The following is a 6,233-nucleotide window of genomic DNA, read 5'->3' on the forward strand; positions in this document are numbered from 1 at the left end:
ATTTATTAGACTTAACATTGAATGCATACTTGGACCAAGGGCATTATTTCCTTCACTACAACTTATAATGTCCTGGTTTCTATCCTAATTTCAACCTCGTACTATTTTGTGCATATGTGAGTGTAACATGTATTTTAGGATTTGGGGAGTACAACAAGGTTATTAAAATCAGGATTCTACTATTTGGAACTGATTAAAGTTGATTGACCTGAATTGAACTATTTGGATCTAACCATACATGATTGCAAGAGAGTAAACTTATTGACATGATATGTTGAAATTTGTTGAAACTTATTAACCTGATAAGACCTTATTTTAACTTTTTTTTGAATTTATTATTGAACGTGAGCATTAGTTTTTTAGGTTAAGAGAACGGCTCGTACATATATTATAGAGTTTTGATGTTTTATTCTTGTTATCTTATACAATTATAATTGTAGATATAATTGATATCTTGATAATATTATACAATGATTTTCCTATACTGGTTATAGATTCCTACAATAGTTTGTAATTTGCCAAACCTTATAAGACTCATAGTTCTCAAACTCTGCTAAGCCATTAATTTGCATTCAAATTTCCATGAACCTTTACCTGTAAGAATTAAAGCGAAGTGAACCTATAGAGCAGGCACAATGACAATCATTGATCTGCATATTGTTGCAATTTTTCCGACTGTTTGAAGTTTCCAGTAGTACAAGACTTATAATTCTCCAACCCTACAAATTTCACCAGATGAATGTTTCCAACTTAAGTATGGAAAATTGACAAGTTTGTTATGCATCGGATCATGTTAGTTTGGGTAGAAGTTATATAGTCACTAGTAGAAAAATCTTTGAGTACTACTCATTTAGTAAAATGGTAGCCATTGATGCACTTTAAAGAAAAATTAAAAATACATTTTCACAAGTGCAACTCATTTTAAAAAATTGGAAGCACTTGACTTCAAGTGCGGACTTTGATCTCAAGTAGGGATGACAATCACATCCGAATCCGAACCGAGTCCGTCCCGATCTGAAGGAAAAAATTCAATCTGAATCCGAGAAAAAGAAGTCCGAATCTGAATCCGATTAAAAAAATCCGAATCCGAATTCATATAGAATATGTAGAGACTCCGACCTGAACCCGATCCGAGTCCGAATCCGAGTCCAAATCCGACCCGAAACTATTTCAAAGTGTACTATTTTTCGTACATAACTTTTTTTTAAAAAAAAAGAAAGTTCCCAATTTAATCTAATATATTTAATTAAAGCGCGTATATTTGTAATTTATTAATTTATTAGAAACTCATTATATTTGGTAAATGAGAAATAAGATTTGGATATGGGTGCAATTTTGGAGTCCGAATTTTAAATAGATTTGGATATAGATGCAATTTTGGAGTCCGAATTTTAAATGAATTAGATTCGCGTTTACTACATCTGGCCCGAGTCCGATCAATTGCCACTCCTAATCTCAATTGCTGCTCGTTTAAAAACGGGTCGTACAAAGTTCTCTAAAAACTGCTCATTTAAAAACGGGTCGTACAAAGTTCTCTAAAAATAGAGGCAGCACAAACTTAGGTTTCTAAACGAAGTAAGAGGTGATTTTTTGTCTCATTTTCCCGCTCCTCCTTCCTCCACTTTCTTTCTTTTCTGGAGAGCGACATTGAAGAAAATTCACAGCATACACACTCACCCTTCTTTGCCGCTCCGCCCTCCTATGTCGCGACGCCGCTGCTCTCTACTCTTCCTCCTCCCCGCACCGCCACCGCGCTCTGCTCTCCTCCTTTCGCTTCAAGGTTTGTAATTTAAAACCTAAATTTTATTGATTTGCATTAGTTTCAAGTTTATATGTTAGGTTTTCTAAATTAATATATGATTACGGTTTAGATCTTAGGTTTTATATGTTCTTAATTTTTCTTTGCAAGATATATGTTCTTAATTGAGGTGGGCTTTGCTGACCTTACATGCATTTGCAGAACTCTGCAAAATTAATGATAGGAGATGATCGATAAATACCAGCGATGGTGATGGGAATAGCAGTAGAGAAAAAAATTTGGAGCTTCTCATACCATCACTGACTCTTCCGGCATCCATGACGATTCTGCTAAATCTAGCCCTTCCGTTTATTCTTCCCACCATTTTGGGTGAAAGGTCATTCTTTTTATCTTCTTTTTGTTCGATCTGTCTGGGATTTCTTTAACTTTACTGGCTTTTTTTCAATTTATCAATTGCCTTCAAAAATTTTAATGTATTTGGATTTTCATTTTATTTAAACTTGCTATTTATTGTTCTAGGATTTCTGCTGATACTTAGTTAATTTGGTGATTATTAGATTATGTGATAAAATCATAGTGTGATATATGAAAGGATTCTATATTGGGGAATAAATTTTGATCTAATTCCTTTTCCTCTCTTTGATTGATTGATGTACTATATAGTTTTTTTGTTGGTATATTTGACTTACACGATGCGGTTGATCTTTTAATCCATAGCCATGACAGGGGCTTTCTCTTATAACGAGTTGTCCTCACTAGTTTTCATCAAATGCTTAAATTGGTTAGGATACCATTTGAGTGAGATTAAAAGTAGCAGTGGTCAATTCTGCTTGGATTCTAGACATTCTTATTCAAGTCATACGACCAGGTCTATCGTAGGCCAGTTAGGCATCAGTTTGCATCACTTCCGGTAGATTGCAGCTCAAGTGAGAATTGTCACTACGTCTTGCCAGTGTCAGCTAGCAGCGTTAAATTTAGTGTCATCTAAACATATGACTTTTTCACCGGCTGAAAGAAAGCAACCTCATTATTAAATTATTGATACCATATGCAAAGGTTATTGAGATGTTTCATTGTCCAACAATGCATCATCAACATCACAACCGGTGTTACCTAATTCGCTAGTATGAGACTGGGTACAGGTACGCAATTCGCTACTTAATTTGCTAAATTAGACCGAAATTGTACCATTTTCATGTTATAATTCGCCTTTTCAGTATGCAGTTCGTGGGGGTGATTAGAGAATTAGGTAACACTGATCACAACACACTATTGGACTCCATAGATATCCTACTACCGTGATAGACTGATAGACCATTCTTTTTTCTTTTTGTTTTTCCCTCTTGGGTGGTAGGAGGAAGATTGATAAGGGTGGAACTGTGGGTGTTAAGCATGCTGACGGATTATTGGCTTCACCTACAATCAAGTTCATGCCCTTTCTACATACATTACTATATATCTTTCATTCTATTGAAATTTCTGCATATTATCTTTTTGTGAAATTCATAATTTCTTCTTATAGGGATCTTAATACAAGTGAGAACTGATGTTTTCTAGCTGAATTTTTTGATGTTTTCTAGCTGAACTTTTTCTTATGTTTTCTAGTTGAATTTACTGTACATGTCAGTTAGATTGCTTAGTTTGGAGTTTCTTTTAGAAGCTTTTTTTAACCTTTTGAGCAGTATTTAAGTACATATAACAAATAGTTATTTATTTAAATGAATCATAGAAACATTAAAATAAGTTTAATAAACATTTTCCTCTAAAGTTTCAAATTTTAATGTAACTACTCTATGTCCAGGTGAAGAAGGAGAGATTGGGCAGATTTGGGGTCAAAATTGTGCGTTGTCGGACTCGAATGGCTGACAAACCTCCTCCTATTTACAAAGAGGTATGATTTTCAATTCTCTGTACTAGGTGGTTTAAGATTCTTTGTATTAGATGCTTTGCCTCGTTGATCAGTGCCATATTTTTTTTAATTTTTAAGCTATGACATGCGTACATTAAAATAATTAACATAGAGTTGAATAATTTTTTTTAAAAGTTGGACAGGTTCCTACTAGTAGTGATGTTGGGGAACTTAACTAACACGGGACCGGATACTCTAGTTCTTGAAGCGCCACACAGTGATCTATATATGATGGTGACAGGATTGTGAGATTGAGATTAAAATTGAGATTGTGATAATTGTTTATGGGAATTGAAGACAAGGAAGCGTATGGTACTAATGGTAGTATCATAGTATAAGTTATACAGTAGACAACACGCTCATGAATATCTTTGTGCGTAGAGTCGTGTTCCCTTTGTACTGAACGTATTTATTTTGTCTGAATGCAAGGCCAGGAAATTTATTTGACACCAACACTCTCGAAGAACACCCAACGAAATATTTCATAAACAAAATGGTGGTTGGTTGGTTTGGTGTCTCTAATCTTAGCCTGAGTTGCAGAACTAGGTTGTTGTGTTTGTGTGTTGTGCTGCTCTCAATACTCTGTTCTATTCTTGTTGTCTTGCTGATCTCCACTTTGTTGATGGGTGATATTCTGTTTATTCCAGTGCATTGCTGCTGTTTTTGGGTGACTGCAAATACGAAGAAGAGTTACATGTAGCATGTGGTGTGGTTAGTTTGTACAAAGCTACTTTAGACCTACTTGGTTTGACTTCTATAGTTTTTGTTTCTTTGGGGTTTTTGGATTGGTTTTATAGTTCGGTTGACTAGCTTAGTTTTATGTAGTTATGGGCTTGTAGGTTGTTGCAAGGTCTAGGGTGTTTTTTTTATTTGGTTGAGCTTGTACAAATATTTGGTTCACTTTTGGTTAATATTATTTACTTATTTACCAAAAAATTAGCTTATAGGTGATTCATGCTTGGAAATGTATGAAATAATACGCTAGATATTTTTGGTGCCTCTAAAACCTTTCATGTAAGTCTCAAATTGCATCTATATATCGTTATAAAAAAAATATTGCCTCTAATTATATTTTGAGGCAAAATTATATTGATTGTCCCCGAACATATGTGACTTTTAGAGGCAACCTCTAATTATATTTCGAGGTATTACATGGTTGCCCCAAAACATATGTGTCTTTTGGAGGAATTATTGCCTCTAATTATATTTCAAGGCAAGATTATGTGGTTTCCCCTAAATATATTCGACTTTTAGAACCAATTTATATATTGCCTCTAATTATATTTTGAGGCAAAAATATGTCCTTGCCTCGAAATATATGTAGCATTTAGAGGCGACTTTATATTGCCTCTAATTATATTTTGAGGCAAAAATATGTCTTTGCCTCGAAATATATGTAGCATTTAGAGGCAACTTTATATTCCCTCTAATTATATTTTGAGGCAAAGTTATATGGTTGCCTCTAAATATATGCGACTTTCAGAAGCAATTTTTATATTGTCTCTAAATATATTTTGAGGCAAATATTTATCGTTGCCTCTAAATGTGTGTGCTTTTAGAAGCAACACGTTATATTGCCTCAAAAAGGGGTCTTTAGAGGCAACCACTAATTAGCGATGGACTTATTAGAGGCATCCACTTTTTTGCTTCAGAAAGCCATTAGAGGCTACATCCCCATTTTCAGAGGCAATTATGTTTGCCTCTGTAAGTGATTTTTCTTGTAGTGAGCCTTTCGATGTAAGATGAAAAGATCTTTGAATATGTTTATAGAATGATCTAGTCTTTCGTCGCTATTAGAATGATTCTCATATTCAAAATAGAAAATCATCCAAATAGCAGACTTGTGATCAACCTGAGTTCTTTGAATAAATCCCACTAGAAACAATTCCCTTTTATTGCTTCTTAGGCAATAATGAATTCATTTCAATTATGTAGAGTTGCAAATGATGCTTCCCTCTTGGAATACTCCAACCAGTTCACAGATATGTGGGAGATACATCTTTCAACTGAGAAATTGGAAACTAATCATTTATCAGTTTCCCATGCATCACATATGGTTTAGAACCTATGTTACCACCTTTTAATCACGACGCCTAATTTCCCGTGTATGTTTGTCGTTTGCCTAACAACAAGATCCAACTTTTGTTTAGTATATGCATGTAGCATCAAAACTTTAGTTCATCTTCACTTCCTCTAATCAAGTGCTCATCCTACATGTCCAAATGTATTGGATGTTCTTGATATTATTCCAATGATCTTTGATTTAGATCAAGAGAGATTGGTACAAACTCGTCACGATCCAATATTCACGAGTTATATTGGCGATCTATATATCACATCATACATGATTGATTGTAATGCAAAAACCATTCGCATTTTAAAATCTATCCATGTAACTTTTAGCTTTTATGTTTCAAGAGATACTGAACCTTGCTAAAATCTTGGCATTGCCATGTGATATAAGGTGAAGGTTCCTCTTCAAGGTCCTTCATGTTTAACTTTAGTAATAACAGCCTAGCTTTATACTTACTTAAAGCATTCATTACTTAGACTTACTCATATGGG

The 6,233-nt window shown here is 34.2% G+C and overlaps 1 long non-coding RNA gene across 2 annotated transcripts; it reads left to right on the forward strand.

The window, feature by feature from the left end:
• The first annotated feature begins 1,585 nt into the window (after positions 1–1,585).
• On the forward strand, positions 1,586–4,599 carry LOC130468968 (uncharacterized). Of its 2 annotated transcripts, XR_008929341.1 has the most exons (4): positions 1,586–1,780; positions 1,961–2,135; positions 3,561–3,650; positions 3,804–4,599. It is a non-coding gene; the product is annotated as an uncharacterized lncRNA (long non-coding RNA). The 2 variants fall into 2 exon arrangements; XR_008929340.1 differs by having other exon boundaries at positions 3,561–4,599.
• The last annotated feature ends 1,634 nt before the right edge of the window (positions 4,600–6,233 follow it).

Source organism: Spinacia oleracea, chromosome 3, assembly GCF_020520425.1.
Source record: "Spinacia oleracea cultivar Varoflay chromosome 3, BTI_SOV_V1, whole genome shotgun sequence".
Lineage (NCBI taxonomy): Eukaryota > Viridiplantae > Streptophyta > Magnoliopsida > Caryophyllales > Amaranthaceae > Spinacia > Spinacia oleracea.